The following is a 19,004-nucleotide window of genomic DNA, read 5'->3' on the forward strand; positions in this document are numbered from 1 at the left end:
AGAAAGATGTGTAGATTAACCAGAATGGTAGCAATAGAAGTAAAATAGAGGAGTCAGCAGGAATAGGAAACAAGAGATACAAAAATAATAATACTGATCAGAAGTAGAATGTACTGTTATACTGTATTAGGCAGCCTTTTCAGATGAAAATATAATTCATTTTTAGTGAAGGATAAAAAATATTGAAAACCTATCATTGAATGTCCAGGAATGGAGCAGCATAAAGTTGGGAAGCTGTTCCAGCTCTCCCAGTTTCCCTCAAAAAGTACATGAAACCAAGCCTCTGAACTTAGTTTTACAGAATGAAACTACTCTCCAGTTCAAGATAGATTGGGAGGACTTCAAGAAAGCTCATACTCACTGAAGTGAAAGGGGTGTTTAGCCCAGCTCAGACAGAGTATAGGAAAGCCAGAGAGAGGGTCTTAAAACATAGCAGATCAGCACTTGAGACCTTCAGTTCTGGCTCAGTAGCACAACAAACCAGTGGGGAGTCCCCAGCTCAGAAGATAAATTCTGGGAAAGCAGGCTATTTCCTGGGGGGTAGGGGGAAACAGGTAAAGCTAACCCTTGCTGTGAGCAAAACAATAAACATGAGGGGTTCCTGTGCTGGAAACCAGGGTTCAGAATTACATAAAAGCATGTGACAGTACTCCCTTTGCCTCAGGAGCAAAGCTTGACCACAAAAGTACCAAAAAAATGAAATACAAAAAGAAGAGGAAAGGAAATGTACAAGAAAACAAACAAACAAACAAACAAACAAAAACACCTGACCATAAAAAGCTATTAGAGTGACAGAGAAGATTAAAACATCAACTCAGATAAGGACAAAATGTTCAAAGAAGAAATCACAAAGATTGATATCAATTGTTCTCAAACCTAAAGAGGCTTCTTGGAAATGCTCACAAAATACATTAAAAGGTAAATAAGGAAGATAGAAGGAAAAAAAATGAGAAAAGAAATGAAAGGTACACAAGAGGTATGTCAATAGCATGAATAAGAAAGGCAATTCCTTAAAAAATACAATTTGCCAAATGCAAAAAAAAAAAAATCCATTGAAAACAACACCTTCAAAAATAGAATTAACTAAAAGTTAATTGAAGAAAATCAACATTAAAAACTAGAGCAGGGCAAATGGAAGCTAATGACTCTATTTAGCAGTGAACATCAGTCAAACAAATTAAAAAGAATGAAAAATGGAAGAAAATGTAAAATGTTTTGGAAAAAGATTTGAAAAAACAAATCAATTAGAAAACAGATTCAGGAGAGAGAATTAAAATTATTGGTCTCCTTGAAGGCCATAATCAAAAAAAAAAAAAAAAAAAAAAAAAAAAAGAGCCTGGATAGCATTCCTCAAAAAATCATCAAGGAAAATGGCCCTGACACACTAGAACTGAAGTTCATCAGTCACTTTCAGAAAAAGATCCCATAAGGAAAACCCCAAAGAACATTGTGGCAAAACTCCAGAACTATAATTTCAAGGAAAAAATACTGCTAGCTGTCAGAAAAAATCAATTCAAATATCAAGGAGAAATAACCAGGATTACCCAGGATCTGGCAGTGTCTACAATTAAAAATCAGAGGGTCTGGAATACCATATTCTGGAAGCCAAAGAACCTGGCATTACAACCAAAATTAACTACCTGGCAAGAGCCAACATCATCTTTAAGAGGAGGAGAGAGATCTTCAATGAAGTAAGAGAGTATCAATCATTTTTCTTGAAAAAAAAAAACTAAACTAAACAAAAATTTGGCATCTGAACACAAGACTCAAGAAAAATATAGAAATGTAAACAAGGGGAAAATACATACATACATATATATTTTATTTATTTATTTAAAAGATAAACTGTTAACATTCTTAGATGGGCAAATAATATTTATAACTCTTGAGAACTATCTTACTGGGGCAGTTAGAGGGTTCATCACATGGAAACAACAAATCATAGAAACAATCCATAATTTCATCCCAGAGCATGACAATGAGACAATAAACCAAAACCTATAGGATGCAGCCAAAGCAGTTCTTAAGTGAAATTTTATATCTATAAATAGCTACATGAATAAAAAAGAGAAAGAGGAGATCAAGGAATTGGGCCATACAACTAAAAAGCTAGAAAAATAACAAATTTAAAACCCTCAATTAAATACCAAATTAGAAATTCTGAAACTCATAGAAGAGATTAATAAAACGGAAACTAAGAAAACTATTAAACTAATAAAACTAAGAGTTGGTTTTATTGGGGGGGGGGATCAACAAAATAAATAAATCTTTGGTTAATTTGATTAGGGAAAAAAAAAAAAACAAACAACCAGCATCAAACATGAAAAGGGTGAACTTACCACCAAAGAAAAACAAATTAAAGCAATAATCAGGACCTCTTTTGCCCAACTGTATGCCAGCAAGTCTGACAATTTAATCATATTGTATGAATATTTACAAAAATGTAAATTACAAAAATGTAATATTAACAGAAGAGGAAATAAATTACTTAAATAGTCTAAGAATTTGACAAATTGAACAAGCCATCAGTGAAATTCCTAAGAAAAAATTTCTAGAGCCAGATGGATTTACAAGTGATTTCTACCAAACATTTAAAGAACAATTAATTCCAATACTATGTAAACCATTTAGAAAAATAGGTAAATAAGGAGTCCTGCCAAATTCCTTCTATGACACAAATATGGTACTGATTCCTAAATCAGGAAGAGTTAAAACATTACAGACCAATATCCCTAATGAATATTGATGTAAAAATCTTAAATAAAATATTAACAAAGAGATTACAGCAATTTATTAGCAGGATAATACACTATGACTAAGTGGAGTTTATGCTAGGAATGCAGGATTAGATCAATATTGGGAAAACTATTGCCATAATTAAACACATCAATAAAAAACCCTACAGAAATCATGTGATAATCTCAAAATATGCAGAAAAAACTTTTTACAAAATACAGCACCCATTCCTATTAAAACTACTAAAGGGATAAAGGGAGTTTTCCTAAACTGATAAGCAGTACCTATCCAAAACTAACAGCAAGCATTATTTGTAAAGGAGAGAAGCTGGATGTATTCCCAATAAGATTAGGGGTGAAACAAGGATGTCCTTTATCACCACTATTATTCACTATTGTACTAGAAATATTGGCTTAAGGAAAAAGAAGAGAAAAAGTAACTAAAGAAATTAGGATAGGCAATGAGGAGATAAACCTATCCCTCTTTGCAGATGATTTGATAGTATGCTTAGAGAATCCTATTAACAAGAGATATTTTCATCTGGGGCAAAACGTTTTGGGAAAAGATGATAGCACATAAAGTGGTTCTACAATAGGTATAAAATAGTAAAGTGAACAAACCCTTTCCCATGCTGGGTTGTTAGGAAAAAAAGACTAGGAAGAGAAATATCATAGTAACAGAGATCTGGTGGGACAAGGAAGACATCTCTGGTACACAGGAGTTCATCTCCTGTAAACACCAGGAGATGAGAAAGGATCATGATGCCTCTTGGAAGGAATTATCTTCTCCTGAGGATACCTGAATACTACCTAAAATGTTGTAAATACTTTCCCTCTAAAACTTGGTAAAGGTACCTAAAACTCATAGTTCCCCGAAAGGACAGAAATACAGAAATTATAATATCAATAGGATAACTGAAGTTGTCATATGAAAATTCAGTGGAGTAAAATCATCTTACATTTACCCTGTCATTAGATATGGAGGATTTTCCTAGCACTTTTTTTTTTTTTTTTTTTTTTGCAACAAACATTATTAAAACTGTTTTGAACTATTTAATTGCTGCTAAAATGAAATTGTCAGAAGCAATTTCATGAAGGCATTTCAATTAATTCTAATGTAATGAAGATGTAAATTTTACTCTTCCAAAAAATAAAGAAAAAAAAAAGAAACGCAGTGCTAAAAATTAGCAATAATTCATGACTTGCTTTTTTCAGTATATTCTTAGTATGGTAATAGTTTTCCTGATATTGAACCAGCCCTGAACTCCTGGTATAAATCCCACTTAGTGTATTATCCAGCTGATAAGTTGCTGTAATCTCTATCCTAAATATTTTATTTAAAATTTTTGTAACAATATTCACTTGTGAATCCATCTGGTCCTGGAGATTTTTTCTTAGGGAGTTTATTAATGGCTTGTTAATTTTTTTTTTCTAAAATGGGTCTATTTAAGTAATTTATTTCCTCTTCTATCAATCTGAGCAATTTATATATTATTTTATATTTTTGTAAATGCTCACCCATTTCGATTAGATTGTAAGACTTGCTGCCATATAATTTGGCAAAATAGCTCCTAATAATTATGTTAATTTCTTTTTTCCTTGGGGGTAAGTTCATCCTTTTCATTTTTGATGCTTGTGATTTTTTTTCTTTTCTTTTTCTAATCAAATTAACTAAAGGTTCATCTATTTTTTTTTCAGAAAATCAACTCTTAATTTTTAAAAATTACTTAAACAGTTTTCTTGGTTTCAATTTTATCAATCCCTCCTTTGAGTTTCAGAATTTCTAATCTGATATTTAATTGGGGTGTTTAATTTATTCTTTTTCTTACTTTTTAAGTTGCATGCCCAATTCATTGATCTCCTCTTTATTTTATTCATGTAGCTATTGAGAGACATAAAATTTCCCCTAAGAACTGATTTTGCTGCCTCTCATAGGTTTTGGTATGGATTGTTTCTGTGATTTGTTGTTTTACCCACTCATTTTATGGAATCACACTATTTAATTTCCAATTGTTTTTAGTCTGTCTTTCCCTGCCTTTTATTGAATAAAATTTTTATTGCATTGTGGTCTTGGAAAAGGAAGCATTTATTATTTTTCATTTTCTGCATTTGTGACTTTTATGCCATAATACATGGTCATTTTTTTGTAGGTGCCATGCACTGCTGAGAAAAAAGCGTATTCATTTCTGTCCCTATTCCAGTTTTTTCCAGAGGTCTATCATTTGTAGGTTTTCTGGGTTTATATTAACCTAACTAGTTTCTTTCTTTATTTTGTGGTTAGATTTGTCTGATTCTGAGAAGGGAAGGTTGAGGTCCCCCATTAGAATAGTTTTACCTGTCTTGAAATCTTCTCTAAAAATATGGCTGCTCAACCACTTTGTGCATAAACATTTAGTATCTTTACGTCACTGTTTATGGTACTCTTTATCAAGATGTACTTCCCTTCTTCATCTCTTTTAATAAGATTTATTTTTACTTTTGCTTTATCTGAGATCAGAATTACTTTTTTTTTTTTTAACTTCAGCAGAAGGAAAATAAATTCTGTTCCAGTCTTTTATCTTTACTCTGTATTCCTTCTGTGTCATATGTGTTTCTTATAAAAAAGATATTGTGGGATTGTTTTTTTAAATCCATTCTGCTATTTGCTTCCATTTTATTATTCCATTCACATTCACAGTTATGATTTACCAGGTGTGTATTTCCCTCCATCCGATTTTCTCCCCTTTACATGCTTTTGTTTTCCCTTACCACTCTTTCCTAAATGTTTTCTTTAACCCACTTTACCTCACTACCTTATTGCCTATCACCCTTTGCCCTTGTCTTAGTCTTTTTCTCCACTCCATCCACTACCTTTTCTCTACTAACCCTTCCCTCCTTCTCTCACCTTTACCCCTAATGTTTCTGCCTTCTCTTCTCCTCCTACTTCTTTATAGTATTAGATAAATTTCTATATCTAACTGAATGACTAAGTTATTACCTCTTACAGACAAAACTGATGAGATCAAGCTTCAGACAACGCTCATACACCTCCCTTCTTTCCCTTGATTGTAACAGGTCTTTTGCACCTCTACATGTGAATGAATTATTCCATTATACCTCCCCTTTCTTCTTTTTTCAGAATAGACTTTTTTCTACCCCTTAATGTTTTTGCAACCACACCCTCAATCATGTGATGCCCCCCTCTCTCTCCCTCAGTGACAGATACAGTTCTCTACAGTGACAGATATTGTTTTCCCTTCTAGGAATGTAACTAGTTTAACCTTTAAATAATATATATTTTTCTCTTGTTTACATTTCTATTTTTTTCTTGAGTCCTGTGAGAGTAGGTTAAATTTTCTGTTTAGTTCTGTTTTTTTCAATACAAATGATTAAAAGTCTCTTATTTCATTGAAGCTCCATAGCCTCTCCTGAAAGATGATACTGAGTCTTGCTAGGCAGTTAATTTTGATTGTCACACTAGATCCTTTGCCTTCTGAATGAAATATGGTATTCCAGACTCTTTTATCCTTTATTGTAGAAACTGCCAGAACCTGGATAATCCTGACTGTTTGAATTCTTTTTTTTCTAGCAGCTTGAAGTATTTTTTATCTTGATATTGTAGTTCTGGAATTTCACAAAAGTGTTCCTTGGGGTATCTACTTTACAGAGATAATCACTGGATTATTTCAGTGAGTATTTTCCCCAATGTTTCTAGAATTTTGGGATAGTTTTCCTTATAATGCTATAAGGAATGCTATAATGAAGAATGCTATCCAGACTTTTTTTTTTTTTTTTGGTCATGGCCTTCAAGTAGGTGAATAATTTCTAAATTGTCTCTTTTTGATCTATTTTCCAGATCAGCTGTTTTTCCAATGAGGCATTTCACATTTTCTTCCATTTTTTTCATTCTTTTTAGTTTAATTCTTGCTGTCTCATGGAATCATTAGCTTCCATTTTCTCTGTTCTAACTTTTAGAGTAAGATTTTCTTCAGTTAGCTTTTTTTGGTATCTCTATTTCCATTTGGTTAATTCTATTTTGTCTTCTAAGCTGGGACTGGAAACTGTCCCATTGATTTGCTCTTCTACTGAGCCAAATAAGGGTCTTAGCTGATGATTTGCTGTGATTAAGACCCTCCTACCCCTTTTTCTAGAGTCTATCTGAGCTGGGCTGAACACCCTTTTCACCCCAGTGAGATTGACCTTTCTTGAAGTTTTTCCCATCTATCTTGACCTGAAGTGTAGTTTCATTGTATCAGACTCTGTTCAGAAGCTTGGTTTCATGTGGTTTTCAAGGGAAACTGGGAGAGCTTGAGTAGCTTCCTGGCTTTTCTTTATCATCTTGGGTCCCTTGGATTATGTTAAAAATATGGAGATATGCTCTCAAAGGTCACAATATTCCAAATGAAAATAGGCAAAAAAAGCCCAATGAGAAAAGAGAGTTGGGAGCTGACAAGCGTCCTCTTCATAGTACATCTTTTCCTCTCGATGCCAATTTAATTATCTGATAGAACATATTTTTTTACTCAAATGATTGATAGTTTGCTTGTGCAAAAGGCAAACACAGAGGTTTTGATATCAAATCTATCAAATTATTGGCAGATGAGCAGATATAAGGTCACAAATAAGAGAATACTCAAGATAAACAGCAATAACAAGAAAAACCAAACATATCCCTGCCATGAAAAATTAGATTTACTGTTACTGTGAATAAGTCAGCATGACATCACATACAGATGGAATAACAGACCTTGGAGCTAGGAAAATCTATCTTATAATACAGAGAAATTTCTAGATTGAGGGTCAAGATACTATACCTTGATAAATCATTAGGATAAGATTATAACAAGACTAAAACAAGTGTGTTTTGTATGCAAATTATAAGTTGATTTCACAAATTAACCTAATAAAAGTTGATAGTAATTCTACTTTAGCAATATTAGGCATCAGGATGCTACTCATCTTATTTTATCTCTGAATAAGAAAAAAGAGCAAGTAAATTACTATACCTCTAAAAATAAAGGGATCAAACTAGATGGTCTCTGAGGTTTCTTCCATCCAGTGAATTAATCTTTCTATCCTACAAAGTCTAATTAGAATAAATAAAGCTTTGAATTCCCAAAAGGTTAACCTGGTTTTCATTGTAACTGATATGATTCATTCTATATTTATGAATAATGTTTCCAAAAGAATATCTACCAGATTTTCATTTATCAAATAAACTTGTCTGTAAACCCAGACTCTGCCTTTATGCTCTTGCCTTAAAGGAGAGGTAGCCATGACCTCCACGAAAATAAATACAATCTAATAATGTGATAATTGTGGGGAGAATGTATTGGATTTTGGAGGATCCAAATTCAAATTCCCAACCTATGATTTACTACCCATGTTATTTTGTATAAGGATTTAGATACAGAATTTTTTTTATGGATTTCAAGCTCAACATGGTGAAAAAAAAAAAAAAAAATTATCTTTCCCAGAAATTTACCTCTTTTTCTAAGAATCCTATCACTATTGAGGACATAATCTTCATAATCATGCAGGCTCAAATTATTTGCATCAATCCCAACTGTTAACTTTCATGCAATCTCACATAGCCAATCTGTGATCAGATATTTTCATTTTTACCTCCATAGTGTCTCATATATGTCCCTTCTCTCCACTGAAACAATCAACACAATAAATCACCCAAAGTCAATGGATGCCTACACTTTATGAAAAATGATGACTTGCAAGAAATTGTATATCTAAGTCATCTGTCTAAATTCAGGCTAATAACTTTTTTGTGCTTGAAATGCTGCCCTCTCTAATATAAACAAAATTGTCCATGTCCATGTGTTTATAAATTTGAATAAAGAAAATGGATATAAAGTTGTTTTGTGGGAATAGCATTTTTTTAAGTTGATAGTGACATCATTATTGTTGACTCTCTTAACTGATAGCACACTCCCTCCCAAATGACTTGGTATTTAACTACATTGTATTTATTCTCTTTAAACTTATTCTTTATATACTTGCATACAAATTAACCATTTTCCCTGTTAAACTGTTTTGCTCACCATGAAGTACTTAGCACATAACAATCATAAGCATCATCAAAGCCATAATAAATAACTAATATTTGTATGGTGCTTAATGTGTGGGACATTTTTAGCACTTTACAATTATTATCTCAAAATAAGTACTTAAAACTATTTGTTAATTATATTATCAAGAAACTAAGATGAGAAGGTCATAGATTTGGAGCTGAAAAAGACATTTAAAGTCATTTAATCCTTCATGTTATGAATGACTAAGGCTCAGACAAGCAAAATGACTTGCCCAATGTCACACAAGTTGTACATTGTAGAGCTAGATTTCAAACTCAGATACTGACTCCAAAGGCAAATTCTTGACAATTCACAAGGATATCACCCAAGAGCATCTAATCTACTATGCATTTAGACTTAATACACTGTGTCTACATGTGTATGGGACGACCATACTGCCATACAAATACCCTGCATCTGGACAATGTGTCTCTATTTTCCTAGGTATCAAACTTTAAAGAAAATAATCTTACAAAATCATCTTTCAGAACAATCTACTGCTCAATGAAATGTCTAGGTCAAACAACTAGTTTAATTATTTTTTATTCAAAATATATTCTGATTTTTTTTAAAATAATAGCTTTTTTTATTTCTAAAATACATGCAAAGATAGTTTTCTTCATTCACCCTTACAAAACCTTGTGTTCCAAATTTTTCTCCTTCTCTTCCTCCCCACCTACCTCCTCTAGATGGCAAGTAATCCAATATATGTTAAATATGTAATTCTTCTGTATCTCTACATTTATCATGCTGTACAAGAAAAATCAGATCAAGAAGAAAAAAAAATGAGGGGGGGAAAAAACCAAGCAAACAACAACAAAGGTGAAAATACGATGCTATGATTCATGTTCATTTCCCACAGTCTTCTTTTTTGATGTAAATGGCTCTGTCTATCACAAGTCTATTGGAATCGACCTGAATCACCTCATTGTTGAAGAGTCAAGTCCATCACAGTTGATCATCACATAATCTAGTTGATGCTGTGTACAATGTTCTCTTGGTTCTACTCACTTCATTTAGTATCAGTTCAAGTAAATTTCTCTAGACCTTTCTGAAATCATCCTGCTGACTGTTTTGCAAATATTCTGATTTTTCAATGGACAATCTTTAGATTATAACTCTTTAAAAATTTAATATTTTGTTTTCCCCAGCTAAATGTAAAAATAGCCAGCCTTTAATATTCATTATTTTTTTTTTTAATTTTGAGTTCCAAATTCTCTCCCAATCTTCTTTCACTGAGAAGGTAAGTAATTTGATATAGATTATACATGTATAGTCATGCAGAATATATTTCCATATGAATCATGTTATGAAGGGGGAAAAAAAAAAAACATGGACCAAAAAAACCCCTCAAACCCAAGAAAAATTAAGAGTTTTTGTTTTTGTTTTTAAACATTGTGTTTTAATCAGCAATCACTGGCTGTGAGATAGCATTTTTCATCATAAATTCTTTAGAACTAACTTGAAAAACTGTATCGCTAAGAATAGCTAAGTAATTCACAATTGAACATCATACAATATAGCTATTTACTGTGTAAAATGTTCTTCTGGTTGTGCTCATTTCACTTTGCATCAATTTCTTTGAGTCTTTCCAGGTTTTTCTGAGAACATCTTGATCATTTCTTAAAGCACAATCGTATTCCATCTAAATCATACTATAACATGTTCAATGATTCTCCAATTGGTAAGCAATCTCTCAATTTTCAATTCTTTATCACCATTAAAATTACAGCTATAAATGTTTCTATACATTTAGGTCCTTTTGTTTTTCTTATTTTATTCTTTTGGATACATAGTGCTTTTGCTGTGTCAAAGAGTATGCATGATTTTATAGTCCTTCAGGAATAGTTCTAAATTATTCAATCAGTATACAATCCCAATAATTCATCTATGTTTCAGTTTTCCCTCATTCTTTCCAATATTTGCCATTTTCCTTTTCTGTCATATTATCTGTCATAAATGATAATCCTTAAAAGGGAGTCAATCTACTAATTAACAAGACTTAGAATTTAAATATTGCCAGCATATTGATACTGGGGTTCTTGCTTAGGAATGTCTACTTACATAAAATAAGATACTCATATGGCTTATATAATGATTTCTTAAGTAGACTAAAACAGATATGACTTCATCACTTCTTTACCTCTCTCGAATTACAAATACATTATTTGTATGATATATGTGTGTATATACACATATCATACAAGAGATAAGGGAGGGGAAGAAAAATGGAGGGAAAGAGAAAGAAACACTCATCACTCATCATCTAGTAAATACCAAAAATCTATCTATTAGACTAGCATATTTCTTGTATTCCTTTAAAATATATTAGCAATTTGTAAATCATCTTTTAATGTGTTTCCTATCCATAATCTTTTATTCTGATAGAGACCACTAAATTCTTCTGCATTAGAATAAAAAATTCTAAATAGGAATTTTTCATTTATTCCTTGTACCTTTAGCATCTAGCACAGTGCCTTGTACATAAAATCATAGAATTATAGATTTAGAAGTGAACAAAACCTCCAAGATCATCCAGTTGAATTCTTCCATTTTAAAGGTAAGGAAACTTAGTCAATTACACATGTAGTAAAAAGCAAAGATGACAACCCAATTCAGTTCCCTGAATTCTTATTTGACACACTTCCCTTTGTACTACACTTAGCACCTAATACATGCTTGTTGAATTACATTTTCATTGGAAGTACAGATACTTAACTCAGTTGCTGACTACTATGTCCCTCCATCCTGCTGCTATAAGAGATCAGCAACAGAGGGATTGTTAGTTTTCCTCATCTTTCAAATTAGGACATTTATGCCACTGCCATTATGCCAATTCACAATTTATCAGTTTACACTAACCCATCAAATGTCACTCTCCCAAGTATACTAGGATATATAGAACATATTGCCCACAAACAATGCAAAAGGTATATACATACACAGATACACAGTACACATCTGTTCATTTTGATACACATAAAATGATTAAATAAATAATTCTGAAGACATGAATTTAATTATTAGCAAATTTTTAAAAATTAAGAAAAATGGAGGAAAATAAGGGAAAATAAAGAGGAAAGAAAAAAAGATAGATAGGAGAGAAAATACTACCAATCTGTGCTTGGTTTCTAACAATTTTTTTTCTTCTCTAAGTGACCTGCCAGGATTTTCATTTACTCAAGAAAATTAATCCCATTAAAACATCAGGAAAAAGCAGCTTAACCAATAATAAGAGACAAAGGAAGTCACCAATGTCTGGTATATGAATGACAACCCAAACAAATATCCCCATGCTGAATGATTCTATAAAATCTTCAAGTTGCAAGATGCCTCTTTCTTTAGCTGCCTTACCTTCCCAATGACTAATAGTTATACTTCACAAGTAGCCCATGCTGCTGTGAAAAACTCAAACTCTGGAAAGGTTGATTTAATGAGAAAAATAAGTCACTTACTGCCTATACTTTTTGGGATATTTCCATCAATAGTATCTAAAGTACTCAAAACAAGAATTGATCATAGAATATCAGATTTAGAAAAGACCCTGGAAACAATTTCTTAATTTTATAGTGAATAAATGGTCACAAAACATTTTCCAAAGTGGCATAACTGGTTAAGAAGTAGAGCCTAGAGGCAGCTAGGTATCACAGTGGATAGAGCACCAGCCTTGAAATCAGGTTGATCTGGGTTCAAATCTGGTCTCAGACACTTAACACTTCCTAGTTGTGTGACCCTGGGCAAGTCCCTTAACTCCAATTGCCTCAGAAAAAAACAAACTAAAAAAAATAAATAAAAAGTAGAGCCTAAAAATAAGGAACTCCTAGCTTTTACTATTTATTCTAAAGTTAGTACATATATAAGAAACCGTTGATTGCATAGTAGATAGAGAACTGGGCCTGGAAGTCCCAGAACTAGAGTCAGGAAAACCTGAATTCAAATCTACTCTCAGATATTAATTAGTTGCATGAACCTGAATAAGTTACTTAACCTCTGTTTGCCCCAGTTTCCTCAACTATACAATGAAGATAATAAAGAACCTAACTTCCAGGGTTGTTTTGAGAATCAAATGAAATAATATTTGGATATTGCTAAATACAGACTCTACACATTATAGGAGCTTTTAAAAAATGCTTAATCCTTTTCCTTTTTATACTGTTTCCTCCCCCAAAACATTCAATAGGAAAATGATGAAAGGCCATATATAGCATGTTAATATAACAACTGGAACAAGCAGACTAGGTATCTAAGTTTTACATAGATTTATTTTTAATGACTATTAGATAGTGACAAGTCATCAAACACTACAATAGCTGAAGATTTTAAAATGAGCATGTCTTTATAGGGCAAAAAAGGAAATGAATCTAAGCAAGATAAATCACAATAAGGAACTCTCAAAAACAACAGGAAAATATAATTAGAAAAACTTCAATATGGCTTATTACATAGCCAAAATTAGGACTATATTGAACAGACTGTATGTTCTTCTTGGTAGCCTCTCTATGAGGAAATAACTGAGGAAGGTCTGAGAAGCATGGATTATACTTTCTGCAATGAACCTAAGAGAGGACATGACTGATGCCACATAGAATTAACAAGTGTGGATAGCTTTCAACCTTCCTCACTTGGAGGCATCATACACAGTAAGAAGATCACAGATCCATCTGAGTAATGGCTGTTAAGTATAAAGTGAGGGAGAGGCAGCAGGAAGCATGTAGTAGAAAAGAGTACTCAATTTGGGACTGGGAAATGGGTTCAAATCATATATCTTTTATCTATTATCTTACCAAATCACTTTCTCTCTCTGTCTCTGTCTCTCTCTCTCCCTCATCTTTCTCTTTCTCCTCTCTCCTCTCTCTCTCTTCTGTGCCCAAGAATTCAGTAACAGCTATAAAAATGAGTATGATAGCAAAGATGGCATCTCATGTCTTTCCCCGCCCTAATATTATGCTTAAGAATGCTAAACTATTATTACCACTGAGTGACCCTTGGCAAATCATGAACTTCTCTGTGTTAGCATGTATGAAAATTTATGCAGAAAATCCCAAACTATAAAAGCTTCAAATATTTCAAAATACATGTACAATAATATCTTTTAACACAATTTAGAAATTCTGAAATATATTATTCATATTTTGTACATTTGCATGAAAAGCAATGTCAAACTTGAATAGCCAGAGGATCAGCTTGTCACTTTAAAAATAATTATTAGATTATAAAAGCCGTTTTCTGTTTGCATACAAATGTTTTAAACAAGAAACTAGCTGTACATGATATTAATCAGCAAGGCCTGAAGTACTGAAAATATAAACAACAACAACAAAAAGGAGGGGAGATTTTTTTTAGTAATCTTTTAGAACTAGTTATTGTATGCTATTGAACATGTTTAACTGTGTGTGTGTATAAGTGGGCAAATCCTTTAATCTCCTTAGATCTAACTTTCTTCATATATAAAATGAAGAGGTTGGACTAAATAATCTCTGAGGCCCATTCCATCTGTGGATTTTATAATTCTATAATCCTACAATACTAAAATGATGGTGGGATAGTGTAAAGGATGAATATTGATTGGATGAATTAATATTAAAGTCAAGGCACAGGAAAGAGTGAATCATAAAATGAGCTAGCCAGCTTACAATGTTTTAGTGACATGTTTAAAATAATGAATGCAAAAATATAATTCCATCCCACAAGGTTAACTGAGTCAGCAAAGATGGCTCTGGTTTCCCAGCAGGTGTGCAATTTTTTTGAGCTACTGTCCAAACTGTGGCACCTCCCATAATTAAATTCACAACCAATGCGGTCCAAGACCTATCTGCTTTAAAGGCAACCAACACCCAATCCCCTCAGGCTCTTTTGGGTGTACCCTTTCTGGGTGTGTGCACACCACCTGTGTGAAGTGTCCCTTTGCATGGGATAAAAACGAGCTTTTATTTATATATTTCTTTACAGAGTAGATGTGACCAGTTTAGTCTGTCAGATAATGAAAGGCCAGAACCAAATAAATAAATAAATACACACACACACACACACACACACACACACACACACAAAACTAATCAATATCACCAGTGAGCACAAGCCTAGACATTGGAGAAAGGAAGACGCAAGATAATTTTCTTTCACAAAGATTGATGTGAAAAATCAAAATCATTCCAGAATCTGAATTCCTTACCCCTTTCACACTATTTTATTTTAATTCCCTTTCCTTGTCAGTTACTTATTTTATGAAAAACCTGGCTGGAATATTCCAGGATGTTTAGTCATTTATCTGTAATCTTATGAGTACCCTTTCCACTTGGTTCCTTAATGGAAAGTAGAGAAGTAACATGCAATGACCTGAAAAATCTTTTTGCTTAAGATTCTGCATTTCTTGATTCTTAAAGTAAATACTAATTCTAAGATCTCAACACCCCTCCTCACAAATAATAACCATATACCATTCTAGCCATTTTAGTTCTTAGAAAATACAGTGTATTTGAAGAAAACAAACCTTTGCCTTTACTACCTAAAGGCTAAGAATAAGTCACTTAAGCTCAGTGAAACTCAGCTTTCTCACTTGGAAACGAAAATTTCAATTTTCCGTCTAAGATAATAAGAATCAGGTCTCCCAGTTTGCTGCAAAGAAATGCAAGCTTCCTTTTGCTCTCCCTCTCTCCCTTCCCCCTTTTTCTCTCTTCCTTTTCCCCGCTTCCTTTTTCCCCTCTCTCTCCCTCCCTTCTCTTTCTTCCCAATAGCAACAAATGATTTGATTATTCCCGGGACTGGCATGTGGACCCACAACTCCCTCATCTTCCCATTTCCCCATTCAAGATCAGCAAAACCCTTAACGAAATTCAAACAAAGATGAAATTCTCTTCTCAGTAGGGCATGTTTAAAAAATAAAAATTAAATTAAATTTAAAAAGCCCGGGCAGGCTTGGACAGCTAATAGTCAAAGGAAGTTGTGCATTCCAGTTTTATCAGCTCCTTTTTCAAAGCCCTTCTCCCCATCCTGGAGGAGACAGGCCCCAGATCGCGTTTTTAATCCCCTTCCATCCCCCACCTCTCCAGACTTAAACAACATCCCAAAGTATGCCTCAAACTGAGGGTCCTCAAACTTCCAATACCCCTTTTCCCCGTGCCTCCTAATGACTGTCCAGTCTGACCTTTTCCCTCTAGCTGCTACGTCTAGCCCCCTTATCCTCTGGTTGTGTCCCGCAATACCTATGGGCTTTACAAAAGTCTCAAAACTCAATCCAACTTGTGCCTTTTCCTCCCTCTGGACCCTATCTTAAACCGAAAGTCTCCAAACCCCATACTTGTCGGGTGGCGCCAAAACTAAACCGAAACAAAACCACGTGAAAAATAAAAGTAGGAAAAAAAGTAAGTGAAGCGCAAGAGGGCGATTCTCCTTCAACCTCCCACTCTTCCTCCCCGCTCACCAATCCACCACCCACCCACCCAAAGAGCGATACGAATCTGAGGATCTCTCACCACTTTCCCCGCACGTCTCAAGCTAGGTTCTATACAACAAGTCCCATTACTAGTGCTAGCTAGAGCTAGCACTCTAGCTCCCCATCCCAGACCCAATTCGTTAAGCCTCAAGGTAGGGAGTTTCCATCCCCACTTACGCTGAACTCGGATCCCCAACTCGACCTGGGAAGGGAAGCCGTCCCACAGAAAGGGCCCGGGAAAGTTTTGAGTTTTCCTTCCCCAGGAGACTGAAAGTACAGGGGAGGGAGACGTGGGGGGAGGGTACCTGGGAAAAATCAAGTCCAAAGCGAGCTCATCTCAACAGCCAGAGCTGAGTTTCTCCGGAAGAACCCAGTACTGAGCTGTGGGCAGGCGGGTCGGGAAGCCAGTTGTAACATGTCAAGTAATCGTGTCACACCAAACGTAGCTCATGCAGCCAAAAGTTACTCCAGAGAACCTGTCTGAACTCAAAAAAAAAAAAAACAGCCCTCTCTGAGGAAACAAAAAAGCTTTTCTTTCTTTCCTCACCGCCCCCCACTCCCCGCAGCCGCCGCCGCCGCCCTCACGCCCCTGGCTCCCGGCAAAATACACAACACTCACCTGCACTCAGGCAAGAGAGACTGGGAGAGCCAGGAAGAAAGTTTTTTCTCACCTGGGAAGAGGTTGGGACTAAACTGGGCAGGGCCGTAGTTGTCTCTCCTTCTCAGCCCTGCCTTCTAGCATTGCACAATGGAAGACTTGTGGGAACAATTTAGAAGATAGGGAAAGTATGAGTTCAGTGTCTACCTTCAGCATTGAGGGGTCATTCTTAGCAGCGCAGTATAGATAAGAGAGATGCCATTCCAGGAAAATACAAACACAAACCGGCCTAACTTTGGGGCTATTTTCATTTCCAGATACCAGGAAGTGGAGTGCTGGACAGATAAGGTTTCTGTGCTTCTTCAGTTCTAAGATTTCAAATATGCCCTAAAGGTTGGGTTTAAATTACGAGAACCTCTTTACACTATATCAGTATTAATTATGTTTGAGCCCTATTAAAATATTTGCGACCGCCCAAAAGAGCAACTTATTGAAAGTAGAAAATAAGATGCCCATAAAAATGTGAAACAAAACAACAAAATAAAACGTAGTCACTAGGAATTCTTTAGTCTTGATTTTTCCCTCTGTCTTTCTAAGATTGTATTACCAATAGCAGTTTGCAATTTTTCCGTTTTTAATAATCTTAAACATTTTATTTATTAAAATATATTTTTGAATGGAGTATTGAAAATTGAAATGTTACGTTAATAGATATAATTTTAAAGTTTTTGTATAGAGAAAAGTGTAAGATAGAATTTACTTCAATATAATCAGGGACTGTTTTGAGAGGATTTTTTCATCTTGAATTTTTTTTTTTTTTTTGAGAAAATCCTGAAATACTGAAGTAGTCTGATAGGTGATTTGCTACATCATTTCTTCCAAAGAGAGTCACAAAATTAGCTGTTATAACAAAACTTCTGATAGTTTCCATTGCTTGTTTATTAATTGCATTACATAATATGTGTTTCTCATTCTGGGGAAATAAATTTCCAGTAAATGTACTCATGCAATGTAACATTACAAATGACTTCACCAGTGGGAGATAACTATAGGCAAAATAAATATACAACCCACAAAATGTAATGTGTTGTCTTGGTCACCCAAATTTGTAATTTGTATGATAATTCCCCACACTGTATAGTGATTCCCAATTGGTAATGTGGCATTGAATGGCCACTCACAGAAATAATACAATATTTGTATTATTGTATTAATAGTGATCCCATTTGATTTTTCTCGACAAAGATACTGGAATGGTTTGCCAATGCCTTCTCCAACTCATTTTATAAATGAAGAATTGAAGCAAAAAAAGTTAAGTGATTTAATGGTCACAAATATTGTAAAGTCTCTGATGCCAGATTTGAATTCAGGAAGGTGAGTCTTCTAGATTTGCCACTTTCTCCAATAGCTATTGCTGTAGCAGGAGTCCTCAAACTTTTTAAATAGGGGGCCAGTTCACTGTCCCTCAGACTGTTGGAGGGCCTGACTATATAGTAAAAACAAAAACTTTGTTTTGTGGGCCTTTAAATAAAGAAACTTCATAGCCCTGGGTGAGGGAGATAATCGTCCTCAGCTGCCCCATCTGGCCCTCGGGCCATAGTTTGAGGACCCCTGCAAGGATCTAGTGACACTAACTTCTTGGAATTCATTCACTCCAACATGCCTTCTGAGAAGTCTAGATTACCAAAGATAGACCACAACCCCACAATTTTCAGAAAAACATAGACTCTTTTGAAGGGAATAAGTTACTCCTGCTCAGCTCTCTGGATTTTGAATCCTTATTTGACATGTTTTAAACAATCAATCTCTTCCAAGGTAACATCACTCATAATGTGTAATATTTATACAACTGATCATTCATTGTAGTCACATTTTAGGTCTTAGATATAGCCATTTATTTAATTAAAAAGATAAAAAAATAATGTCATAGATATAAATATAACAAAGCAAATTTATAAAAAATGCACTTAAATACACATGAAAACCTAGATCACATTCCCCCATGAGTGCATTTAATATCTGTGGTGAAGAGTAAGCATATCTATAAGAACCTTACCCCCCCAAAAAAAAAAAAAAAAAACATTAAAGAGGAAAATCCTTGTGTCTGGAGTAATTCAAGATCCTGGACTACAGGTTTTGATGTGATGAATCCATTTAGGATTTTCTACACAAAA

General features: G+C 34.1%; 1 protein-coding gene across 3 annotated transcripts in view; it reads right to left on the reverse strand.

The window, feature by feature from the left end:
• Positions 1 to 17,157, reverse strand: part of FAM83B (family with sequence similarity 83 member B) — a 105,217-nt gene extending 88,060 nt beyond the window's left edge. The window contains exons 1-2 of one of the 3 annotated variants that reach the window (XM_003769167.3): positions 16,852 to 17,157; positions 16,538 to 16,712 (exon numbers count right to left, since the gene is read on the reverse strand). The gene's annotated coding sequence lies outside the window, so the exon portion shown is untranslated. Of the gene's footprint in view, positions 1 to 16,272; positions 16,374 to 16,409; positions 16,513 to 16,537; positions 16,713 to 16,851 lie in introns of those variants that run through there. The other 2 variants (XM_031964708.1, XM_031964709.1) reach the window with 2 other exon arrangements.
• Positions 17,158 to 19,004: the final 1,847 nt, after the last annotated feature.

This window comes from Sarcophilus harrisii, chromosome 4, assembly GCF_902635505.1.
Source record: "Sarcophilus harrisii chromosome 4, mSarHar1.11, whole genome shotgun sequence".
Taxonomy (NCBI): domain Eukaryota; kingdom Metazoa; phylum Chordata; class Mammalia; order Dasyuromorphia; family Dasyuridae; genus Sarcophilus; species Sarcophilus harrisii.